The sequence below is a fragment of the Candoia aspera genome, chromosome 1 (genome assembly GCF_035149785.1).
Source record: "Candoia aspera isolate rCanAsp1 chromosome 1, rCanAsp1.hap2, whole genome shotgun sequence".
Lineage (NCBI taxonomy): Eukaryota > Metazoa > Chordata > Lepidosauria > Squamata > Boidae > Candoia > Candoia aspera.
In genome coordinates, this window is record NC_086153.1 from 327,022,362 (window position 1) to 327,043,561 (window position 21,200).

Sequence of the window (21,200 nt, forward strand, 5' to 3'; positions counted from 1 at the left end):
CTGGGGGGAGATGGGCAGTGGCAAAATTTGATGAATTTGATTTGATGAAATTTGATGAATAATAATGTAAAATACTAATGCTTGTCTTTAAAGTCCAACATGGCTTTAGGATCCAGGTATTAGAAAAAATGCCTGCTCCCATAACCACCTGCCTGTGGTTTGAGACCAACTTTGGTCATCCTCCTCCAGATGATCTCAAATATCCAAAGAAAGGCTAGCAGTGATCAGACAGTCTTTTCAGCAGTAGAACCCCCTAATTCAATGATCTCTTCAGAATAGCCCAATTGGTTATGGCTTACCAGATATCTTTGCTGTCTTCCTTTCACTAAGAGGGGAAAAGTAAATAAAAATGTCTGGTTTTGGAAATGTACATTGTCTAAGGGTTTGTTTTCCCCCAATACAAGTTGTATATTTACATTACAGCTACTTTCACACAAGTTAAGAAAAAAAAGTCATTTATGTGAAAAACCAATTAACATATGATTCTGGAGTGTTTTATCCCACCTGCAGATTTGACTGTGAGTATCCCAGCCATTTAGAATTCTTTTTAATCTGTAGCTTGGAGAAGGACCAGGCTCTCCTGACTTAGTCAAACCCAGTCTTTGCATTTTTGCCATACCAAATCTGGCAGGAGGGTAATTTCAAACAACAAGGATCTCTGCCCTAAAACTAATGAACACATTCCTCAGTTGAAACAAGGGTGTGCTAGGAGAAGAGAAAAAGCTATTTGAAAACCTGCATGTCATAATAATCATTTCTATTATTGTAAGTGCATGATTCCTTGAATGCATGAAATATTTTTTACTAGTTTTAGGCTGGTTCATCAATTGCATTTGACAGACCAGTCCACATTAGCCCACATTCTTGCTACCTTCCAGTTTAGACTACTGGTATATAGAGCTGCTCTGAAGACAGTTCAGAAGCTATACTTCAGGTTACAACTGTAGACTGTTAGCTGGGATGAAATGTTATAACAATATTATTCTGATGCTTCATTAACTGCACTGGTTGCTGATACAGATAACACTTCCTTCATTTTCAGTACAAGGACTGGGCACATCATAAGATTAATTTGATTTGAGGAAAAGACCCATGATCTGGGGAAGAAATTTAGGGTTAAACTGTAGAGTCCATCAAACTGGACTGTTTGACCACAAACTGACCACAAACTGGCCTTTCTAAGGCCATGGGCCTTTCTTCTTGTGTGATGTACCAGAACAGTCTGATGTTCTTGCCCCCATGAGCCTGGCCTTGTCTAATCCCTTAGCCATGATTTAAGCAGCCTTATCCAGTTCTTTTCTGTAGTGCAAAACTCTAGCCAACAGCAAAACACAGATAGCCAAGACAGTCAGTGCAATACATCATTATGAGAGAGGCCAGGGGGCAGAACATTCATTTCAGCCATCTCACCGCGTGTCAATGTGTGTTTTATCTACTTTTTTGTCCACTGAAGTTAAAATACCCACTGAACTTCTGCAATAACTCTTAAATTTCTATTTGAGCTTCAAGTAGGCAATTTCCCTTGAGCTAGGGACCACAACTAACTCTCTGGCCCAGCCTTCTGTTGATGAAATAATGTCATCAGAATGGGTGGGACATAATTGGCAGGATCCTTTTTCTTGCATTTTGGGGAATAAGCAAACAATCTCATATCTACCCTTAAACATTTCCCCAACATATACAATCACTCAAAATGCCCCCAAACTATATTGCTAAAATTCCATGCTGAGAAGCCTTCCCCTTAACGAGGTTCAAAGGTAAGAGGCCAACCCCTTTATTATGGAACATGCTCCTCTGGAGGCCTGAACAGTGGTTTGTCCTCATATTCCAGAAGATTGCTACAACCTTCCTGTTTCATCAGGTGCCACTTGACCGATTCATCTGGTATCTGAATCTGTAGCTTATTTTGCACAGTACGGTTTTTTTTAAAACAAATACACTAAATAGATAGATAGATAGATAGATAGATAGATAGATAGATAGATAGATAGATAGATAAATAGAATTCCACCTTTCTGCCCAGTTTTTGGCAGTATGATCTGGGGTTATTTTTCAGGGTCCTTGGTGGAATTAACTCTGGAACTTTTCTCTGATTTCCCAATCTTCCAGAAGCTTTCTGCTGCAATTCCTACCCTTACTTTTTGGTTTGAAAAAAATTGCACCATCAGCAATCAGCCATTTGATGTGGGTATGATCTTGGGTGCTGCGGAGTCTGCTCAAAATGGGATGTTTGAGAGGCTCAGAACCAGCCTATAGCCTCTGGGTTGCTGTTGTGGTAAAAAAAATATTGCCTACCAAGAACACCACCAAAATGGAGAAGGTCTACACAATCATTTTATTAGTCTAAAGCTAGATCTGAGTCACTGGTCTCTTCTACTGATCAAAGTCATAGACTTTATATAGAATGATACCTATGGATATCTGAGGGGCTGCTTATCTCCAATTGTTTCTGCCTGCCTGGTCTGTTCCAGCAGAGTGGATGCACTCCAGTTCCCCTATACTAAATGTTGTCCTCTTGTGGAAACAAGGAAGCATGCCTTCTCTGTTGCAGACCCCAATCTCTGGAGCAGCATTCCCCCAGAGATAAGGACCGCACCCACTCTCCCGGGTTTCTGGAAAGCTCCGGAAAGCTCTTAAAACCTGGCTTTGGTCCCAGGCTTGTGGTTAATATATTGTTGTTTTGGAGTGCTGCTGTTTCATTTGTGTCATTTTTAGATCATTTTAGTCTGGACTATTTGTGTGGTTTTAGGTTTTACCTGTTTTTATGGATTTTTGTTTTGTTTTGTATACCACCCATTGGAATTGAGCAGCTATAATAAATTGAAATAATACATAATAATGTTGATCAAAATATAATTGAATGTTATATTTTACATTTTGTATTCATATATTATTTGTTGTTGTTGTTTCTTCTTTTTGATTTATTTTGTGTCTAAGCTGTATGCCGCCCAGAGTCACACTGAGTTGAGCAGCCTTACAAACCTTGAAATAAATAAAATAAAATAAAATACCCAGAATTTGCATCAATGGCCATGCTGGTTGTTGAATTTTATATATTTACTCATGCATGCATGCATACATACACTGTACATACAATTCATAGGCTGCCTGGTATAATTTTATAATTATAATTGTATATAATTTTATTAAATTTTATACAATTTATAGGAATATTAGGATTTAAGTCCACACACCTGGAACTTGCCAGGGCTGGGGAACACTGAGTTAATCCAAGAAATACTACAAGACAGATGTGTTGACTGCAGTGTAATTTGCAGTTACTCTTTATAGCCCCACAAAGGCAGTTATTCTAGCCCCAGAAGGGGTAGGGCCATGACACAATCCTCCAGGGCTTATTTTTAAGTTTCATCTCAGTGAATGTAACCCAGACAAGAAAATATGAAAATATTCCATGACTCTTACAGTGTTCTTCAAATTTTGTTGTTGTTTATTTGTTCAGTTGCTTCCGACTCTTCGTGACTTCACGGACCAGTCCACACCAGAGCTTCCTGTCAGTCATCAACACACCCACTCCCCCAGGGATGAGTCCGTCACCTCTGGAATATCATCCATCCATCTTGCCCTTGGTCGGACCCTCTTCCTTTTGCCTTCCACTCTCCCCAGCATCAGCATCTTCTCCAGGGTGTCCTGTCTTCTCATTATGTGGCCAAAGGACTTCAGTTTTGCCTTTAATATCATTCCCTCAAGTGAGCAGTCTGGCTTTATTTCCTGGAGGATGGACTGGTTTGATCTTCTTGCAGTCCAAGGCACTCTCAGAATTTTCCTCCATTCTTCAAATTTAGAATGATTTAATCTTCTAAGTCTTCTGTCTTTCTGTCTGTCTTTCTGTCTTTTCTTTTGATTGAAAACTAACTAATTTTATTACAGGTTTATAAAACCTGTCTCTATAACAGCAACAGCAACAGCATCAGCAAATGATAAAAGATAAAATATTCATATGTCTAGTTCTCCTTTCCCTATATGACAATTGCATACTTATTAAGTTTTCACCATGTCCATTCTATTGATTTCATTTCTTGGCAGGTACTAGATAAAAATAACATTGTTTTTCTACCTATTAATAAGTCAGGGTAGGGATAATTGTTTATCTAATTCATGAAAACCATTTTGTTTTAACTCTTTGTACTTACCAGCCTTCTGCTGCTTCTAAGGATGACATTTTTTCCCCCTTAAAATGCAACAAAGGCAGACAAAATGCAATGACATTAAAAATTCAAAGAACTTGCACTTCTTACACATTTGGAAAGATCTGTGACCATGACATTGATTCTTTCTTTGTACAATTGAAAAATATAAGATGGCAATTCTATCACTTTTTTATTTACTACATTATTTTTAGAAACAATAGATTCTTGAGTTCATTTTGGAAAAGCTGCTCCTTTTAATCTGATATCCTAAACTACCTTGGGAAATGCAATTGTTTGTTTTTTCCCAATGTTTGTTAAAAGAAATTCATTGTGTGGTTGTGAGACAGGGTCTTATGAAACTTGTCAAGAAATTAAGGTCCTGATATCCGCTTTGCCATTTCTCAGAAGTTTTCTTCTCTGTAAAAGAGATCTCAGTTTTCCACTTTATTCTCAGGCTGCTTGAGAATTTCTTTCACACTTTTATTTGAGTTTATTGTTGGAGATGGCAGAGGAAATGCTGCTGCTCCTGTTGTTTTACAGGTAGTCCTCATTTAATGACCATTCATTTAGTGACAGTTTGGACCTACAGTGGTGCTGAAAAACCAGCTTACGGCCGATCCTCACACTTACAACTGTCACAGTGTCCCCGAGATCACATGATCACAATTTGGGCTCTTGGCAACCGGTTCACATTTATGACCATTGTAATGTCCTGCAGTCACGTGATCATTTTTTACCTTTCTGGCCAGCTTCTGGCAAGCAAAATCAATTGGGAAACCATGTGATTCACTTTACGACTGCCACAAAAAGGTCGTAAAATCAGGTCAGATTCACTTAATGACTGCTTCACTTAACAACTAAAATTCTGGTCCCAATTGTGGTCGTTAAGCGAGGACTACCTGCATTATACTTCTTTACTTCACTCTGATGACTCTTGTTGCTTGTTGTCATCACAATGACAAAAGCAGCAGTGTGCTGCAACCTCCACCCCTTTTGGCATGCATGTGCCATTGGAACACATATAGAAAAGGGACAGGGCTTCTGTCACTTTGCCCCAACGCCCCCCTGTGTACCCAACAGCTCTTGTCTGTTCCTGGTCTGACAGACTTCAGTGCAAGGGCTTGTTTGCCTCTTGAGACCTTCCACTGCCCTTTAAGGGAAGCACACAGAGCCAGGAGGCTCAGACTGGTGCAGAGGTGATTGCGCAATGGGAGAAAGGACATTTGCAGATACCTTATGGATACTTGGCTGAAATTTTATTCTCCTTTGCAAAAGAAATCAATAGTTAATTTAATCCAGCCAAGACTATCATGAAGGAGGAGAGGAAAGTCTAATCCAGTGGCATCACTGTAAGTGTGTGTGTATGTCAAAATTGGCCAGATGGAAGCATTGAGATGCAAGACCTGCCTCTTTTGTATATGCACTGGCATTACATACCTGTTCAAAAGGGGTGCAGTTTGCATCAAAATGCCCCAGTTGTCATCTTGCTGATTTTGACTCTCCCCACCATCACTGCAGTGGATGCCACTGGCCTAATCCTTCCCCCTGGGGCTCTTGTTTTAAAAGTTCACAGACACACACCACTGAAGGATATAGTCTGGGGTTTTGTCTAACTCCCTTGGTGCCAGAATTACTGTCAGGTAAATGTGTAGGGGATCTGGATTTAACAAAGAATCGTACAGGACAGGGATGCCTAAAGAAATATATGATTTCTCTTTTGCAAGGTCCAGAAGAAAGAACGTGTCAACTTGGTTTCCGATAGTTATGGAACTTTTAATTTCCGTGGCATTCTGGACTCCTGACTGATGCAACATCCATGCCGGTGCTCCCACTCCTTTTTAATGATATGCTGGTGAAAGTAAATTGCCACTAAGTAGACCCTTTGCCAGTTGCATAAGTGGTGAGCAATGGATTGTACTTGAATGTGATGCCTGCATTCATTAACACCCACATTGCTTGGAAAGGGCTAATGGAAGAGGCCACTAAGAGCTTGCAGGAGAGAGGGAAGGGTGTGGAAAGGGATTTCTGATGCACAGCTGCAGTAGAATTAGGAGCTTGCTGCAGATTTGGGGAAACAGGCATTTGATTCATGTGCCACTGACATCTCGTCTTCTGAGATAGCAAAAAGTAATAAAATGAAAAAAAAATCAACTGAAACTGGTAAATTGCAAAAAAAAAAATCAATTAATTCACCCAAAAGAAAACAAATGGCGGGTTTTTAAAAAAATATAGAGATAGTGCTTACATGTAAAACCTACCACAAAATCAATTTGGGAAGACCAAAGAGCAGAGAGGATGAAAAGAACAGTCTAATAAAGAACAGGCAGGAAATTGATGCAGTGCAAATCTGAGTAGGTAGCCAGGAATAGCTACATAACCATTACACATGCGCTTTGGATTCAGACATTGAAAAATAAAGTCCTGACATTCCCTTTCCTTGTGTCTTGTGCCTTTTAAGGTATCAGCCCAATAATCATTGATTTTCCTAAACCACGCAGAAGAGTCTCTTGTTCAAAGAGCAAGGTTAAAGTGTCTTAAATAAATAATATCAAGGAAGCTGAGTGTGGTGAAGGGAAAAGGCCAGCCTCCTTATGAGTAAGCCACAGCAGCGGAATATTAATATCTACAGACTCCTGTGCCTGTTGAGCATAAAGGCTGCTCTGATGAAGAAGCAGGTATGGGGGTTGGAGAAGATTGAGAGAGATGTCAGAGGATCACAAAGAAAAGCCTACCAAGAAAGCATCTACTGGATTACCCTTATCAGGCCTGTATGAACAAGCTCCCCCACCCTTCCACACTGCCTGGCCTAGACTCAACTCATTGCCCAGACAGAAAAGCGAGCTGGTTCCTCAGCTGGAAAACCTTCCTTGAAAGGAATGAAGAAAGGGGCCAGAGACTACCCAAGTGAGGAGTTGGTTCTATGCCCCCAGCTGAGGTTGGAGTGATGGTGTGAGAGCAGAACAAGCCTCAAACTGTTGCTGTCAAATCAGTTTACTTTTCTGGTTATACATTTTATTTAGCATGTTTTTTTCTTGGTTTGTACTGCTGAGACTCCAAGGGTCTGTTCTTTTTTTTTTTTTTCAGCACCAATCTAATAATTCATTTAACTTTTTTTTCCCAACACCAATCCCCAAATGCTCAAGAGACTGGGAGGAAATAAATTTCAGCAGGTTATCTACATCTTTGGAGAATCCAGTGTTTGCTTCTTGTTACTTGCTAGTCAGCCCACCCCACCCCACCACTCTGTCTACGAGGTTCTCTACCATGCTGAGATCTGTTAACATGTATTTACATTAATAAACAGCATCATGGAAAATGAGATCTCTTTCTAATAATCCATCTAACTGGCACATACATATGAAACACTTTCAGAATACTTAAATTTGTGTCACACAGCTATATGAAATTATGAGGATGGGATGGAATGTAAGGGTGACCTTGGAAGATGAGGGGAAGAGATGCCACCTAGGGAATGAACAGATAAAAGAGAAAAAAGCCTGCAACAGAGTAACAGCCAGAGAAAGAAATTTAGGAAGGACCCACCCTAACTACTCATGCAGGAAATAGGGAGGGCGGGAGATTTGTACTTTCAGACTTGCAAGATTCTGTTAATATAGCCTTAAAATAAAGTAGAATTAGCTCATCTAGTGGTGTTTTCTGTCTGGTTTAGTGGGAGGGCTGACAGAGGACAATCCTGAAAAAAGGCTGTTTATCCCCAAATGAGTAACATGTTTGGTTGTCATAAGGCATTCTTGGAAGTTCATGATAAAGGAGACTTTCTGGTTTATAATGCGTGGCCATTGGTATGTATGCAATTGCTCAAGACAGATAGATACAGGTAGTCCTTGCTTAATGATCACAACTGGGACCAGAATTTTGGTTACTAAGTGAAGTGATCATTAAGTGAATATGAGCCAATTTTATGACCTTTTTTGCAGTGGTCTTCAAGCAAAACACTGTGAGTGTTAAGCGAACCACATGGTCATTAAGCAAATCATGCAGTTCCTCATTGATTTTGCTTGCCAGAAGCCAGCCAGAAAAATCTAAAATGGCTATCATGTGACCACAGAATGCTGCGATGGTCATAAATGTGAACTGGTTGCCAAGCTCCCAAATCACGATCACATGACCATGGTGATGCTGCTACAGTTGTAAGTGTGAGTTCCGGTCATAAGTCGTTTTTTTCAGCACCGTTGTAAGTCCAAACCGTCACTAAATGAATGGTTGTTAAGCATGGACTACCTGTAATAGATAGATCCCTCCATCTCATACAGAAATGTAGCAGATCCAGGAAACCCATTTATGTCTGAGCCCAGCAAATGTGCATTTTCTCTCTTCAGTTCTTCGCAGACAGAAATGCAACAGTTCAAGAAGAAGACTCATTTGTCTGAGTGCAGTAAACTCCAATCTGAAGCATCCAGTACATCAAGGTAATGAGCAGCAATAAAATATAGATGAAAGTCTTATAAAAACCATTGACATCACAGTTCAAATTCATACTGAACAGATTTGATTGGAGGAAAGAGCCTAGCAAAACTGAGGGTGTGCTTAAACAATTTGGGAGTAATATAGAGAAAGGTCCTTTTTTTGTACACTCACAAACAAATGTTTGAAAGTAAAGGCTTTTAAAGTTGGCCTTTCCTGCTCTCTCTACCTTTACTATCCTGTGCCATCCTACAAGGACCATGGGGCTCTGGTCTATCCTAATAGTCTTAATCTCTTCATGTGCAAAAACACCACCTCTAACTCCTAGATTGCAAATCTTGAAGTCATGGAAAATGTATTTGCTTTCTTTTCAAATTGGCTTGAGTGTTCTTGGTATAACTTTCACACTCATGAATTTTTAGGGAGGGGGTCCTCCCACATGCCCTACTGAAAGGTCCACAGAGCTGGTCATTCATATCCAGCCACTTGATAAATTGAATTTTCACAAGCCATCTTCTGGGAGCTTGCTGGTACTTGCCTCCCCAGAGCTACCTATCTTTCTGCATCGCTAGGAAGTTCTTCCTGTGATATTCTGCCACAACAGAAAAGTAATTTGTATGTCTCTCTCCATCTAATGTTCTTTTGATGCACAATGGTGTTTTTATCTAGAATGAATGTTGCTTATTTTTACACTTAGAAGCACAGACCTAGTAAGAATCTTTCAGTGCACATATACTGCAGCTGAATCAAGTAAAGAGACAAACCTAAACAGAAGATGTCCGAATGAAACAATGTAAATACAAGTAATCCTCCCTTACCAACTGCCTCGTTCAGCAACCGTTCAAAGTTACGACAGTGCTGTCTCTCAGTCATGTGACTGCCATTCAAGTCAGTATGCACTGGCCTGTGCCTGACCTGTTGTTTTTCTCCCCCAGCCCCTTGCAGAGCAGAGATATTGGAGAGGAAGGCATTACAAAAGAGTAAGCAAGCCCACAATGGGGAATACACATCAAAAGCAATGTGCTGGTCTCAACAGCTGCAAGCATGCTACATGAACAGTCTGGTGTATTCCCCATTGTGGGCCTGCTTACTTTCTTGTAATCTCTTCCTCTCCAGTGAATGTAAATACAAACATTAATTCCATTCTTGTTAATTATCCCAGGGCTGAGGTGAGCATTCCAAAGGGCAGTGGAGTGATTAGGAGGCAAACAAAAGCGAAAGGTGTGAAACTGATTAGTCTTGTCAGTTTTGAGCCAGCTATCCCAGCACCAGGGTGAGCATTCCGAAGGGTGGGGGACTGGAGAAAAGGAAAGCACAGTTGCAGTCATGTGATTTCCCACTTAGCAACTACTTTGCTTAGGGACAGAGTTGCTGGTCCCCATTGTGGTCGCTAAACAGGACTACCTGCATAACGCCTTAACAGTCATTTCTCTACTTGATCAAATACAACTGCAGCTGGGGACAGAATAAGTGCTTATCACTGTGTCAAAGGGATTCAAACTTAGTCATTTGTAAGAAAGGTAAATAAAAGGTGATTACTTTGGTAAAAAGTATAACAGCATGTTTGTTGTGGAGTCCTTGGTGCTCTCTGAGCCTTGTTGTTTTCTTGCAGACGTTTCATTGCCAGACTAGGCAACATCTTCAGTGTGAAGAGGGAGTGGGCCTTGCTCTCAGCTTACATACAGTGGCTTGCCCTGCTTGTGTTGGGAGGGGTGTTGTTCTCTCCTTGGGAGTTCTTTGATTGGGCTGTTTTCTGCTGCTTGGTTGATTGCCTGAGTCACTAGTTCCTTGATTAGGGTGTATTGTGCTGTTTGATGGTTCATCTGGTGTTGATCCTAGTCGGTGTTGATTGCTGGCAAGGGAGTGTACTGGTCTTTTGGCTTTTCTACTGTCTCTTTTGAATGGTATGTAAATGTTGTTTACCTCTGTGTGTCTGTTGATGGCTGCTTGGTCTGAGTGCCGGGCTTCCAGGAATTCTCTGGCGTTTTTGGATTTGGCTTGGTTTAGGATGCTCACCGTTTCCCAGTTGAAACTATGATTGAGTCTGTCCATGTGTTGTGAAATTAAGGAGTTCTCGTCGTGTCTTCTGACTGCTAGTTGGTGTTCGTGGATGCGCTCTGCTAGTCTTCTGCTTGTCTGTCCTACATAGTGGCTGTTACAGTCTTTGCATTGTATGTTGTAAGTAACTCCTGTTTTTTCTTCTTGGGCTATTGGGTCTTTTGGGTTGCTTAAAATGTTTTGAAGAGTTTTAGTTGGTTTATGTGCTACGGTGATGCCATGTTATTGTAACAGTCTGTTGGCGGTTTCTGAGATGTTTCTGATGTATGGCAGTGTTATCCTTTTCATAGTTTCTATTGGTTGGGTTGTAGTGGGTTGGGTGGTGAGGCACTTTTTTATAAATTTGATCAGGTATCCATTTTGCTGGAAGATGCTGTACAGGTGATCTTTTTCCTTTTTCTGGTGTTCTGGGTTGCTGCAGTGCGTAAGTGCTCGTCTGAATAATGTTCTTACACAGCTTCTCTTGTGGGAGGTTGGATTGTTACTGCATGTTTATTTATCCTCTCAGTTGCCTCTCCAATGAAGAGTAAGGCACACTAGCTTTATGCCTTCCAACTCACCTGCTTGTTGATATACCTACTGTATGTACCTATGTTTCATGTCCCCTAATTTGTTAGCCCAATATATATAGGTAGTCCAACTGCATGCTGTTGTGCAGTTCATCTGTGGACATGGAGATGGCTCTGCAGTCCCAATCTGGAAGCGCAGAGTCTAGCACAATGGGGACATTGTTGGAACGACTGTGGGTGTTATTCTGTGATGCCGCTCACAGTTTTCTATCAATTTTTGGTGGCAGAGCTGGTGGAGGCTTCACAGCACAGGGCTTGCCAGCAGGTTTTGTCAGCAGCTGCAGTTTCTAGTTCCCTTGGCTGGGTGTCACAGTGGCATAGGGTTTCCTTCATAGTGTCTTTGTAGCACTTGTGTGCATGGCCTCGAGGTCTCTTCCCAGTCTCCAATACACCATAGAGCAACCAGTGAGGCAATGGCTACAATGACAAAATGTTATGATAACTAAATTGATAAGGCAATTTTAATTTCAATTCTTCCCAATGGTACAAAAAGTTGAAGAGAATGTGAAGTCAAATGGTATGACTAAAATGGCCTCCTGCAACCACTGATCATTAAGGACGTGTGCAATTCCAAGAACTGCAGGCAGAAAATAAACCTGCAGTTTCCAAGCATTACAACAAAAAAACCTGTCATGAGAAAAAACGCAAAGCCTTGTGAACAGATGTGATTGCTAGAACAAAATGCTTATACCAATTTATCCTTTTTTCGTACCAAAATACACTCTGTACAACTACAAAGCATAAAGCCAACAATCCATTATACAGTAAGATTGAATGTAAGACATTATAAATGTAAATAAAAATGACTTCATCAACAAGAGTAGAACTATTATCCCCTCCTCACCAGTTTTGAACTGGATGGAATCTATTTTGAATTCCCAGTTAGAAAATCAATTTCTGACCTTGTAGGAAAAGAGTATAAAGGGAGTAAAAACAGTTCTCTGTTGTAGTTGTAGATTCTTTAGACTGAAAGGTCTTCACTAGCAGACTACAGTTAATATAGATGCAATCTGTTTTATCTTGATTTTACTAGATATATTGAATTTTTATATTTTTTTTATTTTTATTTTTTGTTTGCCTTTAATAAAGCAGAAAGAAAAAGGAAAGCAATAATGAAAGTGAAAAAAGAGAGAAAAAAATATAACATACTACACACACACACACACATACACTGTGTGTGTGTGTGTGTGTGTGTATACACATATACATATACATACATACATACATACATACATATATAAAATTGTAATATTATTTGACACCTGCACCATTGGAATAGTCTGTCCACTGAGGTCCAGATAGTCCCCATACTTTAGCATTTAGGAAAATATTATCATGATGGATTGTTTTTAATTTTTTATTATTAAGGTTATCTTTTTCTTATTCCTTTTATTTTTAATTACAATTTTAGTTTTAACTCTGGTTATTTGGGCACTTGAATTTGTTGCTTTGAAGAGTAGGATTTTATGTGAACCACTCAGAGTCCACCAGAAGGAAATGGGATATAAATTATAGATAGATAGATGAATGATAGATAAGATTGTAACTCTGTATATATGCATATGAGAGAGGCAGGGAGGGAGGGAGAGAGAGAGAGAGAGAGAGAGAGAGCGAGAGAGAGAGAGAAGAGTGATGCTCTCTTATCTTCTTCAAATTTTGGCAGACCGTCCCTTGACAGAATTAGCTTTCTGGGCAAATGGAAGAGTTTACAAATATCAGTGACTGTCAACTGCATGACTAATCCAATCAACTTCTTTGAGAGCATCATTTTATCTGGTGCTTCTTTAAAAATGTATTTCCCATAAGTGATCATAGTCCAGGAGTTGAAAGAGTTTTTTCTATGTATAAGCACATTATGTACCCCCCCCCCCGCCAAAAAAAATGAAGAAAGGAAACTAAGGGCTGCAGAGGTATGATAAAAAATTTGCCCAGAGGTAAGTTTCAATGTTTCTGCTCCGGAGGATACTTGTTAGGGTGCAGAGACAAGTTGCAGGAGGTGGGAATCAGAGTAGCAGTTAAAGAAGTCCCAGGAATGTGTTCCTCAATTCAAACACTAGATCCCAAATTACAGCAATGTTCTTGCAAAGCTGAGCCTGGTTTCCAAATTATAGGAATGGTGACTTAGAGCTGTCATTTAATTAAATGCTGTCTCCTGTGGCCATGATGATTTATAATGCCTGCTCTGACACATGAATTAAGAAAGACAAATCACCCACCATCTCCTTCTTGAGCTGATAAGTGGTGCAGGTTCTCTTCATCTCCCACCAGTGCACCCTCCCATCATCAACTTTCTCCACAGAATAAACGAGGAGCCATTTTACACATCTGATGATATATTTTAACACATGGAAAATTGAGAATGTATCACTTCGACATTCAGTGTTTAATTCCAGACAAGAAAGGAATGCCAGCAGTTGTCTGGTTTTGCTTCGAAGCTGAAACTGGTCGAGAAGATATATCTATACTGCCTTTAAACCAGGAGAAATCAGAAAATACCAGCTTTCTTGTACAATTACTGGTTCCTATGCAGACATCAAGCAGATATGTTTTGACCCAGGGGTAGGACACTGTGATCTTCAGAAGTGTATATATTTATTAGGTTTATATCACATCTTTTTGTTCAAGTACACAAGGGGGTACATAGTGCTTTCTCCTATTTTTTTCCCCATCAGAAATCTGAGAGTGACTAGCCCAAGGTCACCCAGTGAGTTTTTATGGTTAAGGTGGCCTACAACCTGGGCCTCCTTGGTGCCCATCCTACATCTTAACCACTACACTACATTGGTTCTCTAGAATTCTCCACTATTGTATAGGCTGAAACTGCAGGGAGTTGTGGTTCAGCTGTTTTATCACCTAAGTGAAAGATAAATAGTAGGAAAATGTGGATAAGTTATGGAAGAACAATTTGTGGAAGTAGAAGGCATCTCGTCCCAATCACATCAACCCATCCCACCCGGGCGGGCAGGAAGGGCATGTTATGGACCCCATCGGCTAAAGAATTCTGACTGTCAGGGTCAAGGAAGAGAGCCTTTTCTGCCGTTGCCCCCGCCCTGTGGAACATTTTGCCCCCAAGGTGAGGCTGGCCCCCACTCTTCTGGCCTTCAGGAAGAGTGTCAAGACCTGGCTCTGCCAACTAGCTTGGGGATCCAAGAATTATAGGCAGCCCTGGGGGTGGTTGGTGGCTTAAAGATGCTCTCTCTGCCTTTTAGTTTCCCTCTTCTATCTTCTTCTATTTTTCTGTATTTTCTCTATTTTTATAATGGTTTTATAACTTTTATTTGTAAGCCACCCAGAGCCACTTTTGTATTGAGATGGGTGGTGTATAAATATAATCGTAATCATAATCACAATGCAAAACCCTCCTTCATGTTTCCCACCAAATCTACTAAAATGTTGGGGGGGATCTTTTTTGCCAGGGAACTAAGCAATATTAATTATGGAATCCATTTCAGGAACAGATGCCCAATATCTGTGAGGAAATATTGTTCAGCAGCTGGCTGATTAGGTACCAAATGAACCAGGGGTAATGAAGTTTGGCCTGGAATTTCTGGTAGCAGAAAGAAGTAGCAAAAATTCATATGAGCTTCAGTCCCTTTCTCCTGAGTGCATGCCACCAAATTTAATCCCTATTAAATTAATCTGATGAAGAAGAAAAGGATATCATGAAATAGCTAGACAACTGAGCCTGGATTTACAATTTTCCAGTTTAGGAAAGTATTGTCTGAGGAAGCTAACAGTGTGTGAAAACCTGATGCTGGATTTCCTTAGGTAAAGGTAAAGGTTTCCCTTGACGTAAAGTCCAGTCATGTCCGACTCTAGGGGGCGGTGCTCACCTCCGTTTCTAAGCCTTAGAGCCGGCGTTGTCCGTAGACACTTCCGGGTCATGTGGCCAGCATGACAACACAGAATGCCGTTACCTTCCCGCCGAAGCGGTACCTATTGATCTACTCACATTTGCATGTTAGGTGAGCTAGGATTTCCTTGGACACTGTTAAAATCAGACTTAAATGAACTTGATGTTTTCCTAATGTGATGCCTATGGTGTGTACTGGGGATTTCCTTATACAAACATTAAAGAATGATACCATCAGACTGAGATGCAGTGATCAACCTACAGCTGAGGATGGCTTGGACATGTATGCCTAATGGCAGAACACTTTCCTTACAGGCTACTGTGAAGAAACTGGCCTGCACAGTGAAGGTTCAATGAACAGCACCAACAAAAATATAGGCAAAGCAAACTGAAAATAATTGAAAAACTGAAAGCTCAATTTAAACTATGTGAAACAAGCAGTTCTCAATCAGAAAACATGGGAACTCATTAGAAGAGATGTCCATAGTCCAGACACATCCATAGCAATGTTCTGGCTTTGAGATCAGCCCTACCCAGAAGCCTGCTAAGGGAAAGAAGGAAGAGAAGGAGAAGAGCAAATTGTCCCCATAATGAATGATCAGGGACTATCTCAAAATCAAGATTATAAATTAGAAAATAGAAAGGGAAAGGTTGATTGGCAGAGAGGGGGTATTTGAAGATTGAAGTGAGGAAGGGAAAAGTTGCAAGGAGATTTTCAGCAAATCTCAACCTCCTATAGGCAAACTCTCCCAAGGCATCCAAAGGAAGGTGGGTGGGTTTGGCTCAGAGCATAAAGAAATTCACATTTTGACATTTCAGAATAACCAGATTCCAGCCTTGGTCAGTCTGTCTGTCTGTCTCTGTGTATCTATCTATGTATTCATCTATGTCATATCCCAAGACCTCCCATGGTTCATAGTCTTTAAAAATTAAAATATGCTAAAATATAAATAAAAACAATAACATTAATCAATGAACAATAATCTCTATTATGCTATTATTATTATTGCTATAATTATTGTAGTATTGTAGTTGTTATCATCATCATTCTTCAGAAGGCAAAAAGCTCAGTCCTCCCACTCGTATGCCCACCCACATGTTTCATGATCAACAGGAGAAGCTGAGAACCACCAGCAGCATCACCACTATTGGGAGTTCAGGGATGCTTACTCATAAATAGGAAGAATTCTGCCCACAGTATTTCTAACCTGAGGACAGTCATCTTTTACAAATTTGATTACATTAAAACTCATATTTGAACATTTCAAAGAAGCATCCTTTAAAGAAGCATCCTGAGTATGGGTCAGTTCACTGCCTGTACTTTCTACTTGGTGGAATGTGGGCAACAGGGGCACCTCTGCAAGATAGTCTCTAGATTAGAGGATCCTAGCTTGCATAAAATAGTAAAGCATGCCTGTGTTAAAACTGGGTGGCAGCTATATATAAGAACATAAGCAGTGCCCTACTGGACTGGGCCCATGGCCCATCTAGTCCAACAATCTGTTCTTACAGTGCTCAACCAACTGCACAAGGAAGCCCATTGGTTTCCCAGCAGATGGCCTGCAGAGGCAGTCACACTGCAATCAAGGCTAATAGCCCTTGATCCCCAGGACTTCCATGAATCGATCCAAGCAGGTAGCAAATTCTAAAGTTTTAATTCCCAAGTTTAATTTTAGGCAACCTACCTAAAATGTATCAGAACTGACTAGTACTATCAACATTTGCAGGAAGTGTTGCATGTAGCATAGTCATGACTAAGGCTAGTAAACTAATTTGCTTTTTCTCTATCTTACTAAAAATGTTATATGAAAGCCTCCACTGATGGTGGAAATCAAGATCTGTGGGCCAATGCCATATGGAAAAATGTAATACCAATTGAAGCGAATATTCATAGCTCAGGGTTGAACTGCGGAGTCCTTGGTGCTCTCTGAGCCTTGTTGTTTTCTTGCAGACGATCCATTGCCAGGCTAGGCAACATCTTCAGTGTGAAGAGGGAGTGGGCCTTGCTCTCAGTTTATAGAGTTTATAAACTGAGAGCAAGGCCCACTCCCTCTTTGCACTGAAGATGTTGCCTAGCTTGGCAATGAAACGTCTGCAAGAAAACAACAAGGCTCAGAGAGCACCAAGGACTCCACGGAAAAATGTAACTTGGACTACTGTATAAGAAAGTAAATGATAAAGATCATGAATTGCAGCCCAGATATAATAGGCCCACCTATAAACTCAGAACATGTTTCAAATATTTTCATTGACCAACATTTTCAAGTCCTTCCTTGCTTCTTACAGTAAACAGTAGATTTATTTAAATGATTGATTCATTGAATCATTGGTATGGCTGCCCATCTCAGAGCAGTGACTCTGATCAGCAGTCTCTTCACTAAAATCATTTCTGTTTTCACTTCTATCTGCAATCTTTCATCATCCTAAATCTCCTTCATACTTTCACTGCCTCTGCAACTTTCATTTGACCTAAGCCCAAGTTTTACCACCAGCTAATAAAATTGGTCCTTAAAATAAAATTATTGCAGCCATAATGCAGAAGAAGTAATTTTTCTCCAAAGCATTTTTCTCTCAATCTGTTTATATAACATTAAGATTTATTGCTCTAAGATTATTGGGGTGTATTTTAACATATAATAATAAACAGAAATCTAGGTATTTTCTAAAGGAAAAACAGTAGAACTGTGGCAGCTCAAGGTCTTAAAACATATATTACCAAAAAACTACTGTATTGTTTTCAAGATTTCTTAAACTCACACAGAGACCCTCACACACACATGTGCACAAACTTATGCACATCCCATCAGTTGAGGGGAGACAAAAAAGCAACAGAAAGCAATGGATCTGTGTGAGAATAAGTGTCAAGAGCTCAACCTGAATATTTCTATGAAAAGTAGTTTGCTGGCTACTAAGTCATGGTTCAGAGTTGGCACCTGGGTGCAACTGGGTACATAACCATCTACTTATTCCCTCATATATACTGACTGCTGATACTCTTCCACTGACAATCAAAAACTCTACCTATGCCCTATATTTTTGGGGCATCAGCAATACGATAGGGTCTCTGACTTTAGTCAATGCCAGCTGATCTCCCATTCTTCTAAAAGATTAAAGTTACATTTAACCTTCCCCACTGTCCATAAAATGGCTCTTCTTATGTTAGATTTCACATCTCTGTATTTTCATATGAGACTTTGCAATATTGGGAGTGTGTGTGTATATGTATATGTATAGGTGTGTGTGTGTGTGTATCTATATCTATCTATATCTATATATCCATGTATGTGTATATACTTTTTGAATGTATCTTCCCCTGATTTTGCTGAATCAAGTGGAGGCAGTTAAATCTAGTCTAGTAGAGGAATAAAAGCAAGTGACCGACTGGCAGGTGATACATCCATAAAGACAGAGAAGACAATTTCCCAGAATAGCTGGACTTGCTTACGGCTCTTTGAAGAGACCCACTCATAAGGTGTGATGTGGCAGTGGTGGCCTCCCTAGACAGAACTTGTGTGCGCTGGGTTCAAAAGGAACATAACTTCTAAAGGAGTCTTTGGAGGTCAAGCTAAAATACCCTAACCCAAATATACTTTCTCAGGGAAATTATATCATCAGCTCAGCCATAAAACATTTAGGAGGCCAACGAATGCTGGTAACCAGGGAAAAGATACTGGGAGGTGAGCAGAGCTCTGCCAAAGCTAAAGAAAGTAATTCCTTATTATGTTCATGAAATATTTCCTCTTTGTTTTTTCAAAACCCAAGTCTTTATCGTCCTATACCCTAATGGCCTCGCTGACCTCACTTGGTATATGATGTGCTATATCCAATTAAATATTTGATGTTCTCCCTACTCAACCAAATAGTTTGCTGCTGTCCCCAGTCACACGCATGCTATAATTTTTTCTAAATCTTTAAAGAGATATTGTAAACCCTCCTCTCTTTAGGCCTGTCTTTGCCTCCAGCAGTGTCAATAAACTAATTTGTACTTCATTGCAATTGTGTCCTGGTCTCCAGTTCAGACGTCCCCTGGAAAAATTATCCTACACTTCAGTGCTTCCACCAAATTCTCTATGGAAGGATAAATGTTGCAAGGCATGGAGTAAGGAATGCCATGCATCCCCCCTTTCATGTTCATTTTCAATGATCCCTTCTGCCTATGCTGGAGAAGTTCTTCATTTTCTGGAAAGATAAAAGTCAGGAATTTACAGCCAAGAGAGAAATATTGATTTTTTTTTTCTTGAAGAATGGAGCTGGCTGGAGTGAAGAGATGCTATGTGACACATTGGTTCTTTGTGTAAGGAGCTGACAGTTTTTCCTGTCAGCCAAAGAGCTAAAACACTGAAAATCTGAGGGAAAAAAGCAGCTCAGCTGAATGTGTCTGTAGGAACCAAAAGCATGGAGATAAGGCAGCATCAAGGCCAGGAGAAGACTTGGTGGCAGTCAAGCAGTCAAGGCCTAAGACAGCCCAGTGGAAGCAGGCCTCTGAAGAGGCTTCTCAACAAAGTTGGCATGTGAGGCCGTAAACAGCCCAGTGGGTAAGGCCATTGAAAACACTTTGCAGCTGTAAGTAGCGCAGTGACTGTAAAAGACCAGCAGCTGAGGACCACAAAACAGGCCCTAGAGCAGGCGAATGTGGGGGGCATTGTAACCAACCAAGAAGCATTTGCAGGACAGACCCTGTAGAATTGACTACAAGTGGCAGTGATCCATCAAAGAGGTTCAGTAGCACAGACTAGCTGCCAGGAGCTTCACAGGCTAAGACTGGCTGGGGCTTCCCAGGAGAGTGCAGTGAAAGGAAACAGGCAAAGGTGGGAGGAAACTGCAGAGTAGAGCTAACAGTAGGCCTATAGGTGCAGTGAATTTCAGCAAGCATTTAGCTAGAGTAAACCCCAGTGGTTCAGAAAGGGAACTTGGAGAGAACTTGGGGAGTCAATTATGCTACCAACCGGAAGCTACAGCTGGTCCAAAATGCAGGCGTGCGGGCAATTCTTGGTGCCCCAGCACATATTACACCATTGCTTCATGAGCTACATTGGGTACCAGTCTGCTTCCGGGTGCAATTCAAGGTAATAAAGCCCTTCATGGCATGGGTCCAGGGTACCTGAGGGACCATCTTATCGCCATTGCATCAACCCGTCCCACCTGATCATGCAGAGAGGGCATGTTACAGACCTCATCTGTAAGAGCATTCCATCTGGCAGGGTCCAGGAAGTGGGCCTTCTCTGCAGTGGATGTTCCGCCCCCAGGGATAAGACAGATTCCATCTCTTGTGGCCTTCCAAAAACAATTGAAGACCTGGTTTTGCCACCTCGCTTGGGGCAGGAAGGGAAGTAATCACTCCTGGAGATGGCTAGCACCCTAAAATGGCCCTTTAGATATACCTGAGCGGTACCACAACTATCATCATCATCTGGATTTTATACTGTATTTATGCTTACATGACATTTGTATCTGATATTTATTTATGTTTATGGTATTTTAATGTTTTTACCTTTATTGTAAACCGCCCAGAGTCCCCCCTTTGGGGGGAGATGGGTGGTGGCAAAATTAATTAAATAATTAATTGATTAAACTGCCAATAAGCTGTCCAATTCATGGGACTTGTCCCTCTGTTTGGCTGTGTGTGATACTATCCCAAGTCAAGCCTATAACACTCTCCATCATAGAAAATAAAGACTAGGTAGAGACTACCATCTGGAGGGAGGCAGCTTCTACAGCTCATCCAGGAGGATCAGCTGATGGTTCACCACTGGAACTAATGACAGAGATGCTTCACTAATAGCTGGAAATCATCTTGCTCGAGAAATTGGATGTCCATAAAAGGTTGGAGGAAATTACCTGTTAAACAGAGGAAAGAGGCAAAGAAACAACAGAAGCAGATGGTAGTTTGAATCATGAGTCTGAGAGGAAAAGAGGAAGCTGAGAAAAGTTAAGGGGGAAGCTGGGATGCAACCTTAAAGGGCTACAGCTGATGGAGAAGTCCTGTGGTATTTGAAGAAGGCCAGGCATTCTACCCTACATGTCAGTCCTCCCAGTTAAACCGGATTGGAAACATGACCAGATGAGCTACAGTATTTCTACCTTATTACCAGGCTGCATTAATAGAATCTTGCAAGTTTGAAAGTACCAACTTTTACTTACTTTAGT